Source organism: Crocodylus siamensis, chromosome 1, assembly GCF_052110815.1.
Source record: "Crocodylus siamensis isolate JL-2025a chromosome 1, ASM5211081v1, whole genome shotgun sequence".
Classification (NCBI taxonomy): domain Eukaryota; kingdom Metazoa; phylum Chordata; order Crocodylia; family Crocodylidae; genus Crocodylus; species Crocodylus siamensis.
This window is the reverse complement of record NC_143395.1, coordinates 334,030,785-334,057,914: the sequence shown is the minus strand read 5'-3', so window position 1 is coordinate 334,057,914 and position 27,130 is coordinate 334,030,785.

Genomic DNA, 27,130 nt, shown 5'->3' with positions numbered 1-27,130 from the left:
TAGATGTTTCCTTTTTAGAATATGATTTGGTATTTTTCTGGTTCCAAAATGGTAAAACCCCTTGCTGAAAGGACTACTTCTGGGGGCAAGGGGAGGGACTTCTGGTGGCAAAGGTCAGGGGGCAGGACTTCACAAGAAGACAACCGGTGGTGGGGCACCTGCCAAGAGGCAGGGCTAGCCATGTGGCCCTCAACAGCTTGCCAAAACTTGGTAAGTGGCCCTGCACCCAAAATAATTGCCCACCCCAGGTTTACATGGCTGGCCCTGAAGAGTGAACACCCCCTGGAACACTGTCATTCATGATGGGCAATTAGCTATAGGGTGTGGGGGGGTGGGGTGTATATTAGTGGTGTTTAATTTTAATCATGGAAAAATGTAGGTTTTGGGTTACTTCTTTATATCCAAAAATTGGGATTTTTTTTTTTTATTAGAGAAAACCAGGATCTCCGGTTATGAAGACTGCAGAAAGGTAATACTTATTTTTTCATTTAAGTGTGCTTCAGGGTCTAAACCTAACAAACTTATGGAGAAATTTTTTGTTTGTTTTGTGAAGTTAATGCATGAATCAGTCCAAAACACACAGAATGCATCCAGACCATGCCATGGCAAGAAATGTGAAACCTGCCAGCACCCCCACAATTACTACACCCCACAACAGAGCCATCAGCATTCCTGGATCTCATACCTGCACCTCCAGAATTGTAATATATCTCATCCAATGCAACAAATGCCCTGATGGAAAATAAATAGGAGAGACCAAACAACAACTGTGCACCTGAATGAATGAAGACTATCAAAGACAAGAACACCCAAATACCTGTGGGGCACATTTCTCACAAGAAAACCACTCTCTGTCCAATCTCTCAGTTCTAAACCTCAAAGGGAATTTACAAAACACCTTTCACAGATGAACTATGAACTTTGCATCATCAACCTCCTGGATACAAAAAATCATGGACTAAATATATACAAAAAAAATAGAACTCTTGGTTCCAAAATGATACCTTTTATTAGACCCCTGGACTAAATATAGGCATTTGATTTATGACAAATTATAACCTGCCTGACACCTGACTCCCTAGGTATCTCTCCACTACTTACCAGCTACATTCATTTCCCTCCCCTCACCCCAGCCTCTCACCTACTGACTCCTCAGTTTACATCTTCACTGACTGCCTTTCTTGCATGCATGCCAGCCTCTGGCTTCTCTAGTATTCATTCCATCCAGGAAGAGCACACATCAACTGCAGAAACTTCCACAGCCTGACAAAGGGTATTTATACCTGAAAGCTCGCTAAGAAGATTTTTTTCCCCAAATATTTGAGTTGGTCTAATAAAAGATACCAGATTTACCCAAATAATGTTGTCTGCCTTTGTCCCTAGACCAACACGGCTACAGCCTACACCCCTGTTTCCATTTTAAAGACATTCAGAGAAAAAAAAAGGAATTTTAATAATAATGAAAACTTGAAACATACTTGATTTAAAGACAGAGAATAATCAGTACTATGTACTGGTACATAGTACTGATACTATGTATCAGTACTATGTACACATATAGCTCCATACAGTAAGAGGGTATATACTCTGAGATGGCAAAGGAATTGGCACTGTACTCAACAAAATCATATTTACAAATCATGGAGAAATAGGAATATAACAAATAGACTGAATAATCTAAATACAATATGGCCATGTGATGGGGACAATTATGGTTTCTTTTCTTTTTTCTTTTTTTTTTTTTCCTTTTTTCTTTGTTCTTACGTGGCGGAAGTAGAATTATTTTCTACTGGTATAGATTTTCTAAAAAAAATAAAATAGCGATATATTATAATGAAGTTGTTGTCTTGAAGCAAGATTTTCAACATATGTCTGTTATGTAATAGTAGTTTTAAATGTCTGCCTGATTCTTCCTGGGATATTGTTTCCAATTCTGGGCTCCTCATTTCCAGATAAAGACATTACATAGTGGGAGTTTGAAAAATAGCAATAAGCTGAAATGACAGAAGCAAATGCTGTAGAAAGAAAATGGGTTATAAAAGCAAGCTATACATAATTTGACTAAGTGATGATTAACGTTCAGTTTGACAGTTTACAAGTACTAGCAAGCTGTAAACAGAGAAGATGACAAATAATTATTCTTATTACTTTTGCTTACTTCAGTTCAAGCAAAGCTTAACTTTACTTGTAGATGTTTTCCTGTATTTTATTCTTATATATTTGGGTTGTGCACAGCACTCTTTATTTAATCACTAGTAAGGTACTTTACTTAATGTCGTACAAGCTAGAGTAACTGGGAGCAAGAAGTAAACTAAAAACTGAGAAAATATATCCAGAATATTATGAAAAAAATATTACTTACTGCAATGTTTTCTATGATAGGCTATGATGTAAGCTGCAAAGGAAGAAAGTGACATCAACCCATTACTCTGATCAAGGTACTTATGTTTATATTACATTCATAGCCCATTTATACCCCTATCTACAAAAGGACTTGGGAACAGATCTAACTATTTCCTGTAGGAACCTCCACATAAGGACTGCAGAGGCAAACCCCCAAAACGTGTATCATACCCTAGGATAGGGAAGTGGTTTGACAGGGTTCCTCATCTAGGGTCTGAATGCAAAGATGATCAAGAGTTAACCCCCTTAAAAGTATGCTACACATGACCATGCCAAAAGTCATCCAACAGGACATTTTAAGTACAAAATGTGTCTTATTTCCCATTCCTGAATACTAAGTACCTCCATGACCTTAGAATCTGAGTTCCCAGAGGGGAAGCATTTAATTCAAACCAACAGTATTCAGTTAAGTACAAAGAACAAAACCCTACATCCACTTTCAAACAAGAAAAGAAAAGAGTACCTGGATAGAGATGCTTAGTCTGTACAGAGCTAAAATCCAGCTGCAGGTACTCAGCAGTTAATAATCTGCTTGGCTGGAAGGTTGGGAGCCAGATGCAATTGAGGGTAATGCTACAGAGAGAGTTAAGAAGTCTAGAAGCAGAGGGCAAGAGATGGAAAAGTGGAGGATGGTATGATGGTAGAAAAGCACAGCCTGAGTTGTTTCTCTCTAAATCTGAAAAAGAGCACAGGTTTGGTTTTGCTTGCTATTTTCATATTTGCTATTTTGCTGTTCAGTTTGTTTGCCTTGTTTACTGTGGGGACAAGCTTGTCCTATGTAAAATAAAATGACTGGAAACCTGAAGTCAGACTCAACTGACCTTGTTGAAGAAGCTGGGTGAGTGACCAGCTTACAGTATTCCCCTATTTGTCTAGGAAGTGAGCAGTTCAAGTTGCAGATCATCTTTAGCTTGAAGTGAATCAAACCCTAATCTCCCAGCTGCCCAAAGACTGACGTAACCATTAACATGGGTTCAGAAGCTTAAATCAAGGTTCATAGGGAACTTTTCAGATCAAAATGGAAGCTAAAGATTCTAGGTTTTGAAGAGGCTTTTTGTCAGCCCCTGGAGCAGGATTGATCTGGATTTCTTTGTGTCTTAGGAAACTACATCAATAATTAGGATCTGGTTCTCAGGCTCTTCAATCTAAAACTGTGATCTGCAGAAGACCTATTCAGCCAGTGCTGGAAGATGCACATATTAATTTTCAAATAATTTTCTATCATTAAACTCCTTGAGTGGCTAAAATTTTGCTTCTGCCTCAATCTTGTGAGTATTGAGCATATCAGCTCCAGCCTTATGGCTAAGCCTGTTGGGATAAATGAACTAGACACGTTTAATGAACATGCACTGGGGCAGAGAAGAGAGCAAGAATGAACATGACTCTCCAGTTAAATGGCGCATTTTGTAAGTGACTTTTGTTAAATTAATTATAGGCAGTATGACAAAAAATATCCCCTTGAGGCATATCCATGTGTTTTCATAACACTCATACTGTTGTATATTACTACTCAACATTAACATATTTAAGTATTATAAATTAGCAGAATGGGTTCTCACAGAGATATTTTGGCTTTGTTTCACAAAGAATGTATGAATCAGATCTCATAAAACTGCAAAGAGTGTTCTCCTAGGAAACTGCTGTGATTGTATTAAATTTTATTTGGTTCTTGTAATTTCACCTGAAGAAAAAGACATGAAGGGCTACAATTACATACAAAAAGTAAAGCATTCTAGCCAACAGCTATTACAGCGTTCTCAGAATTATTCTTTAACTGTCAAATAATATAGAGTGTAGTGAAAAAGTCTATCAATATTGTGATTTATCAATACTCCCAAAATAAAACCTGCTGTCTTAAGAGTTAACTCATATCCAGCCTCTCATTAAGGGAGATTGGGATAAAAGCTTTGGGTTAAAACACTCTCTTTTATCTAATTTGGCAATGCAATGGCTTCTAAAGTTCTGTATTTTGCAGAATAGTTGCACAAAAAGTCTTTACATTGCAACACAAAAAATGTGTTTAGGATGCTGAGTGTCATACACTTGTGGAGATTTTCAGTAGGTCCCATCCATTTATTCATAGCTGTAGTCAGGCTGTCAGGTCTCGGTAAAATGCTGCTTTGTGAAAGCTAAGGTTCTAGGTCAAGGCTGAAGGCTTGAGAGAAAATAGCATATTCATGACTGGTAGCTCTGTGCTCACTGTCTTTTAAGCATTCTCAGTTTTTTTCATGGGAGATTACTTCTCTAGAGACCCACTGTTGTGATTCAGTGATAGAATAATTATCCCCCATGCAGGAGACTCAGATTGAATTCCTGGACATGTATATAACTACAGCCATTGAGGCACTGAACTTCCAGACTTAGTCTGGCCTTTGGATTCTGTCTCAATGGTCCAAAGGGAGGATGGAAGATCTGGGTAGCTTCCACTCTTCCATTCTCCTGCCAAAGTGTATGCATCAACAGTCCTAGTGACCTCTCATGCATACATGATAAGGAAGGATTAAATGGTTGCCTACTACTGTTATGAGACTGCAAGCTCTACAAATATCACATTTTTTCCCAAAATTACACCTTTCAATTCATTTCTGAATCAAAATGCATGGCTCTCAAAAGTCCAATTTAAGACAAAGTACTTTTCAAATTTACTGCAAAACAATTAAAATAACTCCTACTGTCCTGGCTGCCTTCTGTGTTTTTTTTTATGATTATTATTATTATTTCCTTCAGTATTTCCACCTACTTTCAGGAATAATTCAGATTCTAACCACTTGTGGTACCATGTCCATTTCTGGGTTTAGCAGAGGAGTTGTAGTAAATTAAAAAAATAAAAATAAAATAAAAGGAACCTATTCTAACATACAACAGCCTGAAGCACCCACTTCTAATCAATTACCCACTACCAGTTCTACACTTACTTTCATAAAAATTCTTAAAGAGCCAGTATCTTTACAACTTCCACTGTTTAAAGCTGTATATTAGAAGAAAACTCAGGCTTCTGTGAAGCTTTATTCTGGCACCTCAGCCTAGACAGCATGGGAATTCAGACATAATCTTTGTGTTAAGTAAGTAGCTATTAAGTATCTCTAAGCAACTTACCGCTCAATGTCTGAAGTAAAGTTCATAGTGATCTAACTCTTCCTTTAGGATATTGAGGGAGTGTCTACCTGAGATGCTTACTGCACATTAGTCTACTAACACTGTGCAGTAACATGGTGGTTAAAAACCATGCTAACAGCCTACTGTGCAGTGATATTAGCAGAGATCCTGGTTTTCTCTGATAAAAAAATCCCAAGTTCTCCGCTATAAAAAACCCCTTGAAATACACTTTTTTCCATGATTAAAATGAAGCATCACTAATATATATTAGTCATGATTTTAATCATGGAAATGTGGAATAGCAGTTTTTAAACATCATGCTACTGCAGTGTTGTTAGGCTAATGTGCAGTAAGCATCTCATGTAGACACATCTTCTATATCCTATCGGAAAAGTTAGATCACTACAAATGTTGATACAGACTTTGAGTGGCAAGTTGGTTAGAGCTATATATAGTGGGGTCTAATTTTAATCATTGAAAAATGTGGCACTCGAGGGCCAAGAGCCAGAAGAGGAAAGGAGGGAGTTGGGCACACGTGTGTTCTTGCACACACGTGTGCTCCCTTACTGGACCAGTGGCAGAGGTGGAGGCGGATGCAGTGGCAGAGGCAGCAGTGGGGGCAGCAGATAAGAGACAGGGCCCTGGATAGTCCTGGGAATCGGGGGGCAGTGAATGCGCCTTCAGGAGACCTTAAATGCCTTAAATGCCTCTACACCAATGCTTGTAGTATGGGGAACAAGCAAGAGGAACTTGCCCTCCTGCTAGCTAACACAAACCCAGACATAGTGGGGCTCACTGAAACTTGGTGGTGTCCAACGCACGACTGGGTGGTGAACATCAAGTGCTATAGGCTGTACAAGAGGGATAGAACAGGGAGGAAAGGTGTGGAGGGCGGCACTCTATATCAAAGAGCAACACACATCCTCAACAAACAACACTGTGTCAGAGGAGTGGCAGATTGAAGTGCTCTGGGTCAGAATACAAGGGTGTTGGGGGAAAAGGGACTTAACAGTGGGTGTCTACTACAGGCTACCCAACCAGAGAGAAAAGCTAGACCAGATATTCTCAGGTCACCTTGAGGAGGCAGTTAAGTCAAAGGATGTGGTGATCATGGGTGAACTAAACTATGCAGACATCTGCTGGGAAGAGTAGTCAGCCAGGTCTGACCACTCACTTAGGTTCCTAGATGAGCTACAGGACCTCCATCTAACCCAGGAGGTGCACAGTCCCACTAGGGGAAATGCCTTGTTAGACCTGGTTCTGGCCACAGACCTGGTGAGGGGACTGCCAGTGCTCGACCACCTGGGCAATAGTAATCATCGCCTACTGGAATTCACTATCCAGTGCAGGGTGTCAAAAACCTGCAGCAAGGCATGGAATTCACTATCCAGTGCAGGGTGTCAAAAACCTGCAGCAAGGCAGCAGCCCTGGACTTCAGGAGGGCAGATTTCAATGAGGTAAGGAGTCTATTTGAAGAGGCTCTCAGGTCCCGGAGGGGATGGGAGTTGGGAGTCCAAGAAGAGTGGTCATTCCTTAAGGAGACAATCCTCCAAGCCCAAAGGGTGACAATCCCAATGCGGATCAAAGGGGGCAAGAGTGCTCAAAAGCTCTTATGGCTCACCAAAAGTATCCAGGAGCTTCTCAAATATAAAAAGGAGGTGTACACCCAATGGCAGGGAGGGGCCATCACCAGAGATTATACCTCTTTGGCTTGAGATTGTAGGTGGGCTGTTAGGAAGGCTAAGGTGTAGATGGAACTGGGACTAGCACCCCAGATCAAGAATAACAGGAATTCCTCTTTTAAGTAAGAAGGTACTGGGTAACATGGGGTTGCTGCAGGACAAACTGGAGGAAATCTGGTGATCACACCAGATGACAGAGCTAATCTCTTTAACAATTTCTTTGCCTCCATTTTTCTGAGCAGGGACCTGGTCATCCCTCCTCACCAGGATCCCTGACAGTCCCAGGGGAGACACAGTCAGGCCCAGGGTCAGTGAAGATCTAGTCATGGAACTTCTGGTGGGACTACACATGTTCAGATCAGCAGGTCCTGATGATCTCCACCCCAGAGTGCTGAAGGAATTAGCAGAAGTCATTGTGGGATACCTCACACAGTTTTAGGAGCATTCATGGTGCTCTGGTGAGGTGCCAGATGACTGGAAAAGGACCAATGTCCCTATTTTCAAAAAAGGGAGGAAGGAGGACCCAGGAAACTATAGGCCCATTAGTCTTACCTTGGTCCTGGGGAAGCTGTTTGAGAAAACTATCCAGGAACACATCTGTGAGGGACCAGCAGGGGAGATTATGCTTAGGAGCAAACAATATGGGTTGATTAGAGCAGGTCCTGTCAAACCAACCTGGTGGCCTTCTACAGCCAGGTCACAAAAGCCTTTGACACAGGTGTCGCAGCGGACATAGTCTTTCTGGATTTTAGGAAGGCCTTTGACACTGTCTCTCACTCCATTCTCATTAAAAAAATTAGGCAACTGTGGTGTCAATGCCTACACAGTCAGGTGGGTTGCTAATTGGCTGTAGGGCCACACCCATACAGTGGTGGTACACGGGTCATTTTTGACCTGGAAGGATGAGGGCAGTGGGGTTCCCCAGGGCTCGGTCCTCAGGCCCACACTGTTCAACATCTTCATCAGAGACTTGGATGAGGGGTGAAAAGCACCTTGTTCAAATTCGCAGATGAAATTAAGATGTGGGAAGAAGTGGACACACTAATGGAGAGGGAAAGACTGCAGTCAGAACTAGACAGGTTACAGGGGTAGGCAGATGAGAACAGGATGGGTTTCAAAACTGACAAGTGCAAGGAATTGCACCTGGGGAGGAAGAACCAGCAGCATACCTACCAGCATTCCCTTCTCATTAGCACAGAGGCAGAAAAGGATCTTGGAGTCATTATTGACTCCAAGATGAATATAAGCTGGCAATGTGGGGATGCGGTCAGGAAGGCTAACCGTACCTTGTCATGCATCCATAGATGCATTATGAGGAGGTCCAAGGAGATGATCCTCCCTCTCTATGTGACATTGGTCAGGCCTCAGTTGGAGTACTGCATCCAGTTCTGGGTTCTGGAGTTCTGCATCCACTTCAGGAGGGATGGGGACAGCATCGAGAGGGTCCAGAGGAGGGCCACTTGCATGATCAGGGGGCAGCAAAGCAGGCCCTGTGAGGGGAGACTATGGGACCTGAACCTGTTCAGCTTCTACAAGAGAAGGTTGAGAGGGGATCTGGTGGCCATCTATAAACTGACCAAGGGGGACCAGCAGGCTATGGGAGAGTCCCTGTTCCCCCGAGCACTACCGGGAGTAATGAGGAATAATGACCATAAGTTGATGGACAGTAGATTCAGGATAGATATCAGGAGGCAGTAATTCACAGTCAGGGTGGCTAGGAGTTGGAATCAACTTCCAAGGGAAGTGGTTTTCACTCCTACCATGGGGAACTTCAAAAGGAGGCTAGATAATCACCTAGCCAGAAGCATTTGACCCCAGCATTCTTTCCTGCCATGGCAGGGGGTTGGACTTGATGATCTGCTCAGGTCCCTTCCAACCCTACCAACTATGAAACTATGATTTTGGATTACTTTTTTAATCTGAAATTTGTGGATTTGTTTTATCTCCTGGATAACCAGAATCCCTGATTATTAGGGTAATGTTCAGTAAGCACCACAGAGTAACTGTGCGCCCACACTACTTTGCAGTAACTTTAGTGTGCATTCAGTTACTACTTTATTAAGCAAGTGCTTTATTAAACTAAATGCACAGTTTCTAATACACATTAATGAATGTGTAGATGCACCCAGGGTGCGTCCATACTTGCAAACACGTGTGCTTGCAGCAGCTCAAATAGAAGTGGTGCAATTTTGAGCTGGGGCTTTTTGTCTCAGCACATGTGCTCGGATATGCACTTTGTTGTGGAGCAAATTGTGCCACTTGGGGCAAAATAACCCTGCCTGGCTCCTCCAGGATCTGCAGCCAGGGGGAGCTAGAGCCTGGAGCCAGCACCTGTGCTGTCCCCAGCAGTATAAAAAGCTGCCATGTCCTGGCCCCATCCATACAAAAGGCTGCCCTGGCAAGCAGCTCATGGCTTCTTGCTCTCCAGAGCTTCTGGGGCCTGGCCACTGGGTACCTGGGGACACTACCCCTTGTGCCAGCTGGACTGCTGCAGCAGCATCCCAAATCCATTCAAAAAATATCCCCAAAATCCATGTTTTTTCCACATATAACACAAAAGACCGCTCTACACTCACACACACACACACACACACACACACACACACCCCTAGACAGAGAGAGAGAGAGAAAGCAATCAGTTGGGCAATGCTTTATTGGTATATTTACAATGTTAAAGCAATGTGTAAGCTTTCCAGTGTCTCTATCATCATGGCAAAATAAATTCTAAATACCTATATGTGTTGATGTGTACTTTGGGGTGTGATGGGGGAATGTGGTGCTTGCAGGAAGGTGGTGGGAAGGTGGGTGGATGTGTGTGTGGAGGGATGTGCTTTGGTGTGTGGGTAGGTGTGGTAGATTGCTGGGGGAACTGTGGGTGTGGGGGACCTTGTGGGGGGGCTGCTCAGAAGGGGTGGGGTCCCCTGGCCCCCACAGGGTGCAGCCCCCCCCACACAGTACATGGAATGCTCCTCCACAAAGGTCCTCAGCTCCCCACTGGAGGGCCACAGCTCCTAGCCCCCACTGGGTCCCAGCCCTCCCACCCAGGGTCTCAGCTCCCCCTGGAGGGCCCCAGCCCCACCACTCAGGGTCCCAGCTGCCCCTGGAGGGCCATAGCCTACCTGCCCAGGATACCAGGCACCCTGGAGGGCCCCAGCCCCCCCATAATATACCTGTAGCAGCAGCAGTGGGAGGGGGGCGCTCTTAGCCATAGCAGCAAGACCTAGTGCAGCATGCAGGGGCCATGCGCTATGTCCAGCCGGGTCCTACCAGCCCTGGGGACTGTCTGCCACTCAGCTGGGAGGACCCAGTGTGGCACATGGGGACTACATGCCAGGTCCAGCCAGGTCCTGGGGCCTCTTTGCTGCTGGGCCAGGTCAGGCCAGGCCAGGTGACAGGATAGGCCTTGTGGCCCCTGTGCCACCCACCCAGACCAGGACCCAGAGAGACAAGACCTGGCATGGGGGGGATTTGCAGTGGGGCAAGAGGCATGTGTGGGCTCATCTGGATGCACACAGAGAGTCTATCTGCTTAGAGAGTCTGGTATCTTTATATTACTCTCCATAGGCCAGAGGCCTATTTTTAGATAGTACAATTTGGATGGACTAATGAACTTTTATATTTCCATGTTAATAACAATACAGTGTGGCATATTGCTCAATGCCAATAGATAGATGTTTTATTTTTGGTTGTTATAGCTAAAAAAATTAAGGTTATATACCATTTCAGTTTAAAGTATATAACTGGCAGTTACCTAGCCTCACAATGACACATTTAGATAGTTTTGTGTTCTATTTTTACTTGTGGCAGAATAAAATTGTCCTACATGTATGTCTGCCGCAAATAAAATTAAAAATCACCATCTTTCATTAATAGCTAAGTTGTTTAGGGGCTTGCTTACTGCATAGGAGACCTAAGTTTTAAACCACCATCATGCTCTTAATTTTTGGCAGTTAGGCACAATTTGCAAACCTGCTCCCTATGCTACATGTATCCCTGTATGGATAAATAAGCATCACAAATATGCATAGTAGGCTACATTCAGGCTTAATAGTTATGTGACTCTCTATGCATGTACCTGCATATAAGCCCTTCCTCCCCACAAAATAAACAGGATCTTTTATTGTTTAACCTTAATAGCGGAGGATTTAGGACACCCTTCCAGGAAATGGGAGGCTCCCTTTCCACTTCTCCTCTGTGATACTTTGAACCTACATCTCTCAGGCTACAAATAGGCATTGCCAAATGAAGAGGATCAGCTGTGCCAGGATTTGCCTGTTGATCTTGAAGGACACTGGGGGATGAGTTCTCCCAGGGCTTGATGGAGTCCTGCATGCCTTGGGGCTTCCCATACAGGTTTTGGCAGGGCTCCAACCCTGGTAGCACCTGCCTGGTGTGGCGGAATGCCGGGCTTGCGATTCCGGCACCGCTTGGGGAGCCGCGGGCTTTGCGGAGCGGGCGAGCGCGCGGCTTGTGGGGCAGGATTGGAGGTAGCTTTATAACCGCCCTCAAAGTTCGCCAAGCTGGCACAAGTAGACAACTTAGAGTCAGTTGTTGGTTTCTTTGTAATAAGTCTATAGGATGTCTGTTGGTTCATGAGGTTCTGGAGCTAGCCCTTACGTTCCAACACTGGAACCAGTCCAATGCTAGGTGTGACTGCCGGCTCCTTAAGTCTCAGAACTGGTCAACGGCTCATTGAGATGGGATGTTAGTAGTAGAAGTTATTACAGAGCAGATATAAGGTAAAACAAAAGGTTTTATTCACTCACCTGGCCTCACCCTCTTACGAATAAGAGGGGAGACCGGCTGGAACGAAGTTGCAGTAAATATACGTATAGAAAGCGTAGATATGCTGTCTAAGCTACGATGAGAGGCAGTCAAGAAGTGGAGTCTCCGATGTTTCTTCAGTTACAGTATGCCGGATACAAAGGGGGTCTGTTGGTTCACAGGGTTCCAGAGCAAGCCCTTGCGTTCCAACACTGGAACCAGTCCAATGCTAGGTGTGGCTGCCTGCTCCTTAAGTCCCAGAACTGGTCAACAGCTCATAAATGGGATGTTGAATACAAAACTGTAACACGGTGAGTCGTTGTCGATTGTCAGGTTTTCGAGGCCTTGGTTTTCGCTGGGATACACCCAGGCGGGGAGGCTGAGAACTGGTCTGCAGGGTGATCAGGCCTACAGAATTCTCCAGTTGTCATCTCTGCTGTTTCCTGCTTCTTTGCCTCTTTATAGATGTTGGTTGGACTGCCTCTGTGACACTAACTATGATATAAGCTAAGCATACAGGGATAGGATAGTTTCTTTTACACAGTAATTGCTAGGCAGACTTTCTACATAAGTTTTGTTTCTGCAGAAATGACACTTTTAGATAAGAAATGAAATTTACAGAATGCGCGTGTGTAGCTTAATGCCAGCAGAGAAAAGTACAAAGAGCTCATTTTGATTAACAGTCAAGACTTCAAGGCATAAATGTGAGAGTGCCGCGCGGCAGTTATACAGAAGAAAAAAATAAAACAGTTACACCTGGTTTACAGATTGAGAAATCTTGCAGTGCGTCTCTGTAAGCAGGGAAAGCTGGGTACAAACGCATCCCAAGATTCCCCAGGCATGTCCCAGCAAGTGAAACGGCCAGGTTTTCCCCACTGACAGAAATGAGACCCTGCCCTCACCCACATACACACAGAATGCCCATGTCATTTGTGGCAGCCATCCAACAGGTGGGCCATCCCTGGTTTAGGGTATGGCTAAAGACCTAAGGAACTTTGGTGTCCCTATTTTTAAAAACTTCTTTACGTTATAGAAATATTGGATTAAATACAAAAACAAACAAATACATAAACAAGCCAACCTTGAAACAGGAGTTGGAACCTGGGTCCTCCTTTCCCATCAAATGTCTGAATCACCAGGATAGTGGATCATCCTTCTACTGTCTGAATCCTGAATTATTTTCTGCAAAGTGAATAGCCTCAGTGGGATTATAGGTATGAAGAATGCTCTCCCACATACATCCAATGCAACCTACTGGAATGTGTTACGGGCTTTTCCAGGAAATGAGAGATGGATTTGAACCACTTAAGGCTGAGGAGGATATAAAACCTAATTGCTCCAATCCTGGATAAGTGTTCTAGTTTTTGAGCTACTATGTAAAAATAACTGCTTTCAAAATCACAACCTTTTATTAGAATAAAAGTAGCTGTGTTTCTGTTCATAGATTGATCTTGTGAATATACATTAGTGTTCTCCAAGCCCACCCTCTGGACTGGACACTAAGAGGAGAAGGCTGGAGGAGTGCCTAGTTTGAGAATCCCAGTGTACCTTAAGGTGTGAAAAAGACCCCCCTAACAGCTCAATCATGCTAATATAATGACATTTCTATGTCTGCAATGGAGCAGAATGTCAAGTATCTTTTTACGAAAGTACCAATCATTACTATACTTGGGGAGGAGGGACAGAATTAATACAGTTGTGTAAATACAAATAAACAGTGTGTGTCTATTTTACAAGATACTGGCAATTGCTTTAGAAATGCCACGGTGATGTTAGAGAACTGGGGGAAAAGGATAAATTGTTGTTGTTATTGTTCTGGGGAACATATTTGGGGGTGAGGTGTAAAATAGTAGTGCTTTGATTTTTTTTCTCCTGAAATTTGGAAGGATTTTTTACTTCATTCTGGAGTATTTCTGAATCTTATTACAGAAATTCTGGAACATTTCATAGTTAATAGGACCTGGAACAATAAAGGAAAATGGGTTAGTAATGAAAAAAAAAATGTGCTGGACATGCTTAGTTCCCTTTTTTATTGATTTGGGAAATTAGTAGAAAAAAAGGAAATTCAGCTTATGTGATATCTGATAAATGGTGCACTGATACAGAGCCTCACAAACTCATTTACAAAATTGATTGAAATTGTCTTGGATATGAGCACAATCGCATGGATTGAAAACTGGCTGAAGGACAACAAACAGTAACCTAATGGATTGAGGTGGTGCACTGAGATGCAAGAGTGATTGGTGCTAAGCCAGTTTGATTTAACATCTTTATTACAGGTCTGGAAGAAGAAGTCGGCAGCACATTTATTAAACTTGCAGATGATATTAAATGGGAATGGATTGCAAATATCAGTGTGGACAAAGAAATAATAAAATGGGACCAAGTGAGGTTAGAATAATTGGCAGGAAATAAAATGAGATTTGGATTTGGAAAAATGCAAACTGTACATCTGTGGAATAACAATCCATTCAGACCCTTAGGAGGGAAGGGGAGATGGAAAACAGTATTGGCAAGAAAGACCTAAGGGTGAACAGAACAACACATAAGATATGTGCTTCAGTGTGACATACAGCAAAAAAAAAATTAAAAAACAAACAAACAAAAAATCCAGTGCAGTTTTAAACTACATAGAAAAGAAGTCTTGGGTTGAAGTGTGATTTTCCTTATTTTTGAATTAGTGAAACCGTACCCTGAACAATACACCATAGCAGTTCTGGGTGTCTCATTGTCAAGAATTTGATGCTGAATTATATGGAATTTGGAAAAAGAACAATACGACTGATTCAGTGTCTTAAAGGACTAATAAGAAAACATTAAAAAACCAAAACAAAAATCTGTATAGGCTATCTTGGAAACAGGAAATTGCTGTTAGTAATAGCAATCTGACATACTTAAGAGGTACCAAAAAAATGCAAATGAAGGTATGGAATACTAAAAAGAAGAGATGTTACTCATGAGTGAAATTCATCCTGTGATGTCAGACAACACAATTTATTTGCTACAGATGTCCCTGATTTGGCATAATATGGACCTACAGTGTTGCATGGTGTGACAAAAGAAACTAAGTGGGCTGAGTTCTCATTGGCAACACTTTGGTGGGGCTCAATACAGCTTATGGTGATGTGAAATAGCTGGTATAAATAGTTTTATAAGCAAGACATCTATATACCCTGTTCACTCTGCGGGGAGACAGCAGTCTCTGCCCAGTACCAGTGCCAAGACTCTACTCCCTGACTGGTTTCTCATGATAATGTTTCATTTTATTGGGCAAGTGTTGCCCCCACACTAATACCAGAGTTTTGTAACTGTGTTGTTCCAAGTATGGCTGACTGAACCTGAGGTTTAAAAGAGTGAGGGTCTGAGAGTGGAGGAAGGTAGTCCCTGGGAGGACAGAATAAAGCTCAATGAATGGCAGAGGGAACTGGGGTAGGACAATTAAAACTTTGTTCTGGAGTAGAGTCTGTTGTGGTATTTGGGATGTTTGCACTCTGATACACCTCGTCCTTTAAAAGGAAAAAAAAAGGTCCCCTTTTCCATAAACCAACCAAAAAGGAAGTGCTTTTAGAGATGGGGGTGCTATAGATTTCCAGGCAAGCCAGGAACTGAAAAGAGTCAGGGTCCCAAAGCCAGAGACTTGCCCTTTGTGAAACAGTGCCCCTCTGAGACTGGTACTGATTCTGTGACAAATGGGCCTTGTGTGGGCCCTCTACATAAAGACAAATGTCACCCAATGATTTTTTCTCATTATAAATAAATATACAAAGAGAATAGTGTACATACTCATAGCTAGTAGCATCATGCAAATGTGCCTACACCCACAGAGTTTACTTACCAAATAAAATGCCACAGACTGCGAGATTTAAGACCACTCTGATTTCAAGGGAGCAAACCAACTAAACATGCTGGATCATGAGTGTCTCATGTATGAAGGCAGACTGAAGTGTGCCCAAGATGGCTCAAACAGTCAGCAAATTGCAGTGGAGGAAAAAAGGAAACAAAAGGTAAGACAAAAAGCTATTTGCTTAAAATAATTGGAATACTTATGTATATTAGATCTGATTTAAATTCAGCAACTGTGTATTTCTTGAATCTCATTAGTAAATCTCTTATTTGTTAGCACTGGCTTTGCCTTCAGGCATTTCTTTCTCTGTGTATAATGTTAAACCAGCAAGGATTCCCTTATCTCTTTTCTATCAATATATTTCCTTGTCTGGGAGTTGTGTTTTCTTATCTCTCATTTCACCAAATCCAATAGTCTTGCAAAAAATCTTCCAGACAAGAAAGTTGCCTCTAGTAAACATGTCATATATGCTTTCAAAATAAAAAAATTGATAGTTTTGTAAGATCTTATCAGGTTTTCTCCCCATAGTTCACAGTAAATACTGGTAAAGACATTAAGACAAATATTTTCAATATGGAAAAGACTTGATTTTTCCCCCCAGTAATGTTTGATATCACACCTTTGTATTTTGAAGCCTTAACCTATTTTGAAAAATATTTTTTTTGTCATTTTTTCTTTTCTTTTCTTTTTTGTATTCACAAAAGGCAATACAAAAATAATAAATCAGTATTTTTTTTATCTTAATTGAAGACAAGCAATAACCAGCAAACTGATCCTGAAACCATTCAGCGTACCATTCAGCTAAACGCTGAATGGTATTCTAATGTTCAATGAGACTTACTTCATCTGTTCTATGTTCAAGGAGATTTTTGTGATATAAGATTTATATTTTGTGACATAATACAAATGAAATGAAACAGAAGATGGGATTAGGAAAAAAAAACTACAAGGAAGGGAACCTTTGAAGGTATAGGACAAGGTGTTTTGTGGCTGCCTCTGATATTTCACTACTGCAAAACTGCATATTTACAGTTATCTTCCAGTTAAAATACCTTTAATTATATATGTTACAACTCCTTTTCTTCTGGCTTTGACAACAGAGAAAAACAATACAATTATAATGAAACATTTGTCATAGCGTACTGATTTTCTATTAATACAGAACTCATCATTTCTCTTCTGCTGTAAATACTGATAGATTAATAATAATTGCAGGTCAGTTGGTGTCAGTTTCTCCACAAAAACACTTAGGACCCCCACCCTTACACTGTTTTTTCTGAGTACCCCTTTGAAGTCAGCTGAGATAGCTTCTAAATAGAGTAAGCCCTTGGTTCCTCGGACTCCAAGACTAGACTATATGATTTCTGATGCCTACAGGTGCTGTTACAGATTGCCTTTATAATGTTTTAAATCTGTGGAATATTATACACTCATAAAGTTAAAACAATTTCAGAGCAGACACAGGTTAAGGCGTAATGCCATCTCAGACCTGCACAACTGTGGCTTGCCAATAGAGGGCTGGCAAGCAGGGGCTTGGACAGAAGCCGGGACTCTTGCTGCCCTTGGATGGGAAAGAGGTAACATGTAGCTTGGAGGCAAAGGAGAGGGAGATGAAAGGCGAAGGGGTATTGATTCAGGAAGGAGATTTTTTTTTTCCTCTGGTTGATTTAGTGCTGGTTAAAGGTGCCCAGAAGAATGAAGTCCTGAATTTATCCATATGGTAGGTATAGCCTAGGCAGAAACAGGGCAAATATCCATCTACATGTCTCAGCTGCAACCTGAGGTCTCCTGCCATCATCCCATGTTTGATGTTGTTCTTTGTGTTGACATGGCTCAAAAAGGTATGCTCATGTCTAACTCATACTCTGAACCATTGGCTAGGAGAGGTGAGCCAGGAAAGCCCCAGTTCTTTGGCTACCTTGCTGTATGGTGTTGGAAAGCTCTGTAACCCAATGTAAGAGATGCTTTTGAGATTCTTTTGCAAAGTGCTTTGACATACATGAATGACAAGTTCTACATAAGAGCTAAGCATGGCTTTGGTAGGTGTTTGCTCTTTCTAGAAGCTGTTTGTCTTTATTCTTCTAGCTCCAGGGAGCTGTATGCGTTGAAATACTCCTGACAAGCTACTACTTGAGGCAACCCCCAGTTGACTCAAGGCACCCCTGGACAGACTCGAGGCACTCCTCAGAACATGCCAGATCTTCCTTTTCACTCATTTTTTATACTATAGAAAAATAAAAGAACGATTCTTCTGTTGCAAAGAACTCAGAAAGACCCTACCAGGGCAGAAGGCTTTTAACGTGATGGATTCTTATTTGAAATCACATTTATAAATTTACGAGTTAACCCCTGGTGTCTCCATTCTCAGTGTGGAGCTGCTGCATTACTTTCAGCGAGACCAGAGAGCCTGGGAAAGCAGGCTGCTCTTGTCAGGCTGCAGTAGCTCCATGCAGAGTAGAGCATCCAGGGCTTAACACCAGTATACAACAAGGGGAAATCTAAAAAGGTAAGTGAGGGCTGTTAGGCCTCCAGAAATGTACCTCCCACTGTGAAAGTTGTAAGTAACTATGCTCTTGCCAGCCCAGCCTAATAGATCTGGCCTGTGGTGAGGATTTGGCCCAATAATTAACAGAAATTTTTATTTTCTTGGATAAAAAAAAATATACCAAATTTTTGGTTTAAAAAAGTAACCCTAAATCCATATTTTTCCATGATTAAAATGAAACACCACTATGGCATTTATTTATTTTTTTTAAACTGAAAATTGGAGGGGGAGGGTGTTAAATCAAAGAAAACCAGGATCCCTGATAATCACAGACTCCAATAAAGGTTCAAACAATATGGTGTATTCATAACAAACAACTAACCAACAAGAATTGAACAAGAATGACATGCTATAAACAGGATCACTTTTAGCAACAGGAACAAGACATTCAAAACAAAGGAGTAAGCAAACTGTAAGTAATTACTCTGATGGGCTCACAATGTCCCACACAGCTAAGAGCTGGTGCAGCAGCTGTTGACTAGCCATGTAAATGGCCTGCAACTGCTAGGTTAGAACAAAGACCACTAATAAAGCAATAGGACATTACAAGCTCCAGTAAGTGCAGTGCCAACAATAACTATGACACACACACTCTGGAATTCAGTGACACCTGGGAGAGTCAGCCTTAACTCAGTCACAGCATATATCATACAGCAGGTACGTGACACTTCAAGCAAACCCACACTTGAACCAACCCAAACATGCACTCTGGCCAAAGTGATCCTTCTCCAAATCTCATAGACTCTGGCCAAGCAGCTGATGACCCAAATTATGCCTGCTCATACCCTAGGCCTCCCAGGCCTTCTAGCCTCAAGTGCAGGCAGGAACACACACACACACACACACACACACACACACACACACACACACACACACACACGTTAGAAATGCACAGCCTGCATTTCTCTCTTGATAGAAAGAAATGCTATGCAAGGTTTTTTACCTTCCCCTAGCTTCTCCGTAGTCTCTCTCATGCTGATTACAGAATTCAATTATCTGTGTCCTTGAAAGAGGGGGGGGGATTTGAACTCTTGGCGACCTGTATCTGGGCATGCTTAATTAGCTGATGCATATTTACCTCTCCGCCCTGCATACTTAAGTAGCTAATTATACTATACATGCGATGTATGTAGTGATGTAACTACATGTATGTTTGTATGAAATGGAAGTAGCTGTAAGAGTTCCGGTGTCTGCACATGTGCTCAGGAGAGAGAAGATAAATTCCACTTGCAAATACCAATGCGGGGTCAGAGTAATTTGAGTACCTGACTCTGCTCTGACCTTTGTTTGCAAACAAATACAACCTTTTATGCCGGCGGCTGAGTGTGTGTCTGTGATTTTTGCGGGCCTCCAAAGAAATGAACCGCTTTTGTGCACACACACACACACACACACACACACACATACACACACACACACGCGCGCGCGCGCGCGCACACACACACACACACACACACACACAGAGGAGCTCTTGGCTTCTGTAACCTCCCGTGCCTTTCCCCCAGGCATTGCGCATTCTTCATGAACCTCGCCATGGCTTCTTGGGCTGCACAGCCAGGCTATTAGGAGTGGACTTGGGTCAGTTCCCCAGTGGTCTCTCCTGCCATGTCTTTGATGATAGGTAGTTTTCTATTGGGAGGACAATGTCTGGTCCTGCCTCCCCTGGTACTTTCCCTCGGCCGTCCTCACGCTTGTTTCTTCTTGGGTCTCCACTTCCCCTACACCCTGCCTAACACTAACCATGGTGTTGTCCATCAGGGCCGATGCTCAGGCCCTCCCCTCAGTTTCTTAGGGGCTGCGGTCATTGGCCACTAGTAATACTCGTACCAAGCCCTCCCTGTGGCCTGTCTTTGCTCTTGGCTTATATGGAGCCTGACTCCAGGGTCCAGCTCTCCTTGACTCATCGTTTGTTCCCTGAGTTCAGTACCTGCCATCTGTCGTCCAGGTCAGGGTTCCATCCTCATTGTATTCACCAGTGTCCCAGTAACAGCAGCTGCTGACCTCAATCCATGCCAGCTCTGTAAGTGACTTCTTGGGCCCTCGCTGGCTCAGCATTCCCTTTGTGCTCCCCTTCTGAGAAGCCATCGAGTTTTCTCCCCAGGATTGTCCGGGTGCTTTGGCCCCTTCAGGCTGGCCGGGGACACCATTTCCGGTCCCCCGGATTACTTCCAGCCAGATCTTTTCTCTCGGCGCTGGGTCCTCGCCCAGCCAATCACTCTCGGCACACTTTTATAAAGTATGCCAAGACAGACATGGGAGCTGTTCCTGGCTCCTCCCAGGTCCACTGCAGGTTTTTTCTTTGATCTTCATCCGTGGCGGCTCCAGCCACTGCAGTTTCACTTTCACCATGATCAGCTGCTGGTGTGGCATCCCGCCACCTCTTCCCTGACTCAGGTAAGTTTCCACCACAGCCTTCCAGACTGTCCATCACAGGGCACACCTATACGTTACCCTACAGTGACATAGTGATGCTCTACATCACCATATGGCACATTATGACAATGTAGTGATCATGTGGGTCTACATGTGATCAGCAACTACGTCATTGTAGTGGCGTGCTCCCCCAGTATAGCACATGACTATGGTGATGTAGCAGCAAAATCTAACTGGGCACCATGCACATGGTGCAGTAACCATGTGTACTCTGCCATGCTTTAGTACTTCCAAAAGGAAGTAGTAAAACACAGCACCATAGCAACATCACTGTATGGTGATGTGTACATGTGCCCACTTTCTCACACTGGGCTGTGCAAGTACACAGGCCAGCAAGCCATACAAACCCCCTCATTCAATCCAGATGGACTCTTTCAGGCAGGAGGAAAATGAATGAATGAACAATGACAAAGACTTTCTCTCTCACAGGTGGCTTATATACACTGATAGCCCAATAACAAGCATCATTCTCACTCTTACTAATCACCAGGAATCTGGGTTTCTCTGTTTTTAACCCCCCCCACCACCAATTTTCAGTTAAAAAATAGTAATCCCAAATCCACATTCCCCATGATGAAACACCACTAATATGTAGGTATATATAGTGGTGCTTCATTTTAATCATGGAAAAATGTAGATTTGGGGTTACTTTTTTAAAACCAAAAATTGGGGATTTTTTTTTAAATCAGAGAAAATAAGGATCCCTGCTAATCATACAGCTCTGCACATATTACCACTCGACCTGTCAATCATTCAAAGATACTGATTTTGCCTCCCATTCTGTCCTGCCAAAAGGTGGCTGTTACTGAGTATGGTCCAAAGTAGAAAGTGGGTCATTACCTCATTGAGATTTATAAGTTCAGTTCTTCTAGCATCCTCTGGGCCTGAACTCCACTGAATAGGTCTGAATTCATCCAACTTACTAAAAACTACTAATTCCCATAAATTATATTAAACAACTAAATTAGGGAACAATTCTGGGAACTTTTCAATGTCAACAGGAGCTCCACTCTCAGCTCAGAGCCGTAGCTCAGAAAGGCTAGACAGCCCTAGGGAAGCAGGCTTTGCCAGGGCTCTTTCATCTTTCTGAAGCTGATATGGCAGCTCTATGCTTAGAGTAGCTGAGCTGCCCAGCAGTGCAACATGGATCCTGGTTTACTCTGATTTTTAAAAAAATCCCCAATTTTCAGGTAAAAAATGTCATCCCAAATCCACATTTTTCTATGATTTAAATGAAACACCACTGTATATATAACTATATATTAATGGTGTTTCATTTAAATAATGGAAAATGTGGATTTGGGATTACTTTTTTTAAAACCAAAAATTGGGGATTTTTTTAGATCAGAGAAAACCAGGATCCCTGGACATGGCACCCACGGAAAACAATTAAAGTACTGCAAGTGTTGCTGTCCATGTGGAAGGGAAATGGGAGTGGAATGGGGAGGTCATGAGCATTCAGGGGTATGGAAAGGTTATAGAAGCTGGGCATCGTGTATTCACAGATATTGGAAGAATGAAAATAAAGCATTTTACCACCCCTGCCCATTCAAATAATGCCCTAGAATGACATAGTAAAACATTTCAAAGTTAAATCTTGTTCTGAGCTGCTTATTTTTAAAATGTTTAGAGGGTATGTATGATGGGTTAACAACCTTTAATGAGTGAATGCACCCATTTTAAGTTCATTTGTGGTGGTTTAAAGATAACCATCTGTAACAGGGACCTATGTTTATTTGAATCATGGAAATTATTTGCAGCTTCCTCAAATACTTACCTTCTGGCTTGGCTACTAGAGAAGGACTTTACATCTTCAAGGGAATGGGCTATAGCAGAAGTAAGGGAGCCATAGGGTCAGGGCTTGATGTGTATGGGTGCACATGCATGGGCCATGCTGTCCCACCTGACTCCAGTCCTGGGAGCTGCAGGGTTGGGGCTATGTGTGTGTACATGTGCACATATGCATGCCCATATGCTTGTGCTCCTCAAGTGCCCACCCCCTCCACCCCCCACCTGGATTTCCTTACTCCATCCTGGATTTCTCTTAAATTATTATGGTCTCACCATAAGCAGAAGCCACATGCAATGAAGAAGTAGTTTCTTTGCACTATAGAAGGAGTGGAGTGCTGCTGTCACTGTGATGTTACAAAAAATATACAGAAAGAAAGGGGTTTTTTCTTCTTTGCACTGGAGCTTTGAAGTCCCCCCTTAACACCAGAAACTGCAGGGAGTTTTCATATATTTAGACCTCAGTTCAATGCTCTGCAGTTTGTCCATTGTTCTCTTGATGATCCATTTATTCTCTTAACAGAACACTCAATCGGGTTCCTACAGATTTACCTCCAAACGCAGTTAATGACTTCTCCCTCCCCCTACCCCCCATAAGCTAACCCAGGAATCTGAGATATATAAGATTATTGTAACAGAAACACATATAACCATGAAATATTACAAATCACTATAATCTGTCACAACTGGTACCTTGACATTAATGTTGAATTTCAAGAGATTAATTTAATACTATGCAGGTAAGATATAAAAAAGTCTAACAGGAAAAGTGATTTTGAAAGTTGCTATTTTTCTAGCATTTGAGAATTTAAAAAAAAAATCCAGGAATGTACTAGTATTAAAATATGTAAGAATATTTTGGCTATACAGCACAAGAAATAGTTGGTTAAAGAAGTCCAGTATGCAAACAATGAGTTTTATTCAGCAGTTACGTGAAAGGTGAATAAGCACACGCTATTGACTAATTTCTCTGTTGAGAAAATGTTTTTTGTGCTAGTATATTTGGTCCTCTTCAGAATAATATCATCAAAACCTTTGTATATTTAACTAAAAATGAATGAATTATTAGTATGACAATAAAATTCATAGCTCAATAAATAACCACCTCACTAATGAAGTGTGAAGACAACTGCAAGGAGACACTTAATTAGATCATTTATAACTCATTAAGTAGCAAACTGCTGTACCCCCTGTTGGTTACTGTTACTGGTGAAAAAAGATAAAGCAGCATAAACATTGCTTCAGACATTAACTTACATTTACATGTTCCAAGTAGATAGTACGTATTTTGTCCATTTGTTTTAGTAGTACCATTTTGTTCCACTCAGTCTAATTTACATGACTTTGGAACTACGTTTCTAGACAATACGTTGCATTTTCTCTACTTACGTTGAACTTGTTGGACAATTACAGAGTGAAAAATGCTACTTGAGTGCATGAACAAAGATTAACTGCTTGTACATAGCTAAGTATTGTGTTATTTGTGGAGGCAATTTTATTCAGACAATGGAGAGGTGAAATTACACCACCCCATGTCACATTTCTGTATCAACATCTGCAAGCACAAGGGGACAAATAGCAGTCAAAACTGCTTAAGGGAGACCAAGCCCTCAAATTGTGACTCACATCTCCTTAGTACAGGAAAAAGCTGATTATTGACATATAATAATAAACTGATCATATGATACCTTACAGTTATTATTATTATTTTTCTAATTCTAGAATGAAAACGGTAGATAAGCAAAGATCACACTGAGTCTACTTTTTTGACACAAGCAAATATTTACATTTGTGAGTTTTCATCATTTACCAGCATTGCCTTTGCCTGGTGGATCCAGTAGTTAGAAAAGGGTACTACAACCTAGACACAGAAAGGACATTCATTTCTAGCAGTGGAAATTTTTGAGAAACTCTCACTGCCAGAAATGTTCTTGGAAAGCAAGTAGTATAGGCATTTAACCTGCAACTGCCCCTACCCCAGCTCTACCTGCCTCTACCAGACTGGGGATCAGTATAAAGAAGATGAGGGAAGCAGCAGTTGCTGCACCTCTTCCTAACCTGGGGAGACTTGGGTACACTATTTCCCCCCAGTCTGTGGAGCCACGAGGGAGCAGCTTCTCCTTCAGAGTGGGCCAAAGCAGTGGATCTGGAAACATAGGATCATAAAGAACTCATATGATGAGGGAAACTTTTCCTATACACAGCATTTCAAAGCTGGCTTCCTTAGCCTCCCCAGGAGTGGGGACAGAACAAAGGGTCAAAACCACCAGCCTGTTCCCCAGCCCAGGCAGTTTTTGGTCTGGAAAAGAGAAGGGGAGACCCCTTCATATTGTTCTCCATCTCTCCTGAACTAGGCCAAGAAGAGAAGTGCACAAGCATTCATTATTTGCAAGAGAAACTATTTTGAAAGGGAGATATTCTGCAGGGCTGTTTTCCTGGGAGACTTTGAAGGAACATGAATGCTTACACACTTTCGGTGATTCTCTTGGTAGAAACGTAATGACTGTATATGGTTCTAGAATCCTAGTTTTTGGATCATCCATTGGCTTGGTAAACTCCAAGAAGGAATTGATTGAATCTATTCAAATTTACCAGTGTACATTCATACATTGCAAAGATTTCAAGTAAAGGACTTTTTCATATTTTATATTTAGGTATTATTTTAATGTAATTAAGAATCTTTTATTCAGAAAATCATATATCATGTAGTGAAATTCATGGAACAGATAATGAAAAGAATCAGGACTTTCAGTCATAGTGACAAAAATTATTAAGAGAGTATGGGCTTGCCTTACCATACTACCTTAGCATACTACAGTGTTCTAATTCTCTTTGTTTAAATACTGTATGCAGAAGGATTAAGTTTTGATTTATATCTCCTGTTTTAGCTAGTCTAAGGTTTGACTTCCTTTTTAATAACCACCCCCCAACCTTTGGTAGTTTACAACTAATGTTGTAGCCATGTTGCTCCAGGTCACCTGAGGTGACCTCAGGAAAAATATCTTGCATTTGGAAGCTTGTCTAGCTCTATCCCATCTACATAGTTACTCTAATAAAAAAATATCACTCTAGGGGCTGAAATAGATATCAACTGATGTCTTATTTGTAGTACCATAACTTTTTTCTGGCAGCATAAATGCTGAACAAATGGACATCAATACTCTTTGTTGTGCCAAGTGACCAGGAAAATCAGTGGCACAATGAAAGGTGGGAATAGGCTCTGCTACTTTATTGCAGTGGATGTCTATTACCTCTGTGGCACTTTCCCTGATCTGCTAGATCTACACCCCAAGTCTTCCTGAGCAGGGAAAAATACTTCTCTGCTTAACCACTCCCATCAGTTTGGCTGGGCAAGGGAAAACCTTGCTTCCCCGCCACTCAGACAGACCTACAGCCAGGTCTTGCAAAGAGATTTCCCCTACATGTCTGCTATCAGAGAAGGGGGGTGAAAGCTCCATCTGCCCCCATGCTTGGAGTTGCACTTGGAGGGAATCCCTTGCTGAGGGGTTTCCCCACACCCACCCAAAAATATGGGATGGGGGGACAGGACCCCTGTCCAAGTCTCCCCTCCTCCCTTCATGCCTGTAAGGGATTCTCTTGCTTCCCAGGACAGGGAGCCATGGCAACCAGGAATACTTACAGATATACCTGGAGTACAGTCAGTTGTGCTGCAACATGTCATGGCACAGTTAATCACACTTCACTGAAGACACTTGTTCTAGCCCAAGAAATCCTTTCCCCTTACAAAGAATCCTTGTGCATTTTCAGTGCTTGAATAGGAAAAAAGATCAAAAATAGCCTCTCTCACAAGAGTGTTTATCTCATGCATTTTTCCTAACTATAGTTGCATAGTTCCTTTTATTCTCTACTTTGAAGTCATGTTTTCTTTTGTATTGGTTTTTTAAAATATGGATGGTCATTGTGAAGACGATTCAAATCTTACTGAGGTTAATCAAAACTATAAAAGTATACAAGATATTACAGAAGAACAAAACAAAGCTAAGCAAACAATCAACATGATGATGGATGACATTTAGTGCAAAAATGCAAAATAATGAAAACTGTAAAAAGTAACTTGAGCTATTCATAAATATTGCTTGTTCTAAATTCACTAGTAACAACTGAAAAAAAGAGATGAAGCTGCTTTTTATTGTAGACAAAGCTAAATACATGGTGGTGTTTGGAAAAACAACGCAATTTAGAATGTATGTTTTTTTAAAAGTTCTGAGAAATAAGTGAAAATTTTGCAATGTCATTATATCACTGTATAACATTTTAGCATGCATAGATTATTTCTGGTCACCCTTATCTCAAACATATACTAAGGATAAAAGGGTGAGAGTAAAGACAAGTGAGAAAAATGGCTTATGGAATTGAGGAGAAAAGACTAATCAGAGGACATACAAATATGCAAACAAATTTAAACTAAATAACAAACAACAAATATTGGCTGGCCTTTTTCTTCCAACTTCCCCTGCCACAACCTTTCTATGTAGGCCAACCATTATAATTTTGCCTTCCATTACCTGGCAGATGCACGTTTCATCATCTCAAAAATGGGGGGTGTAAAAATAA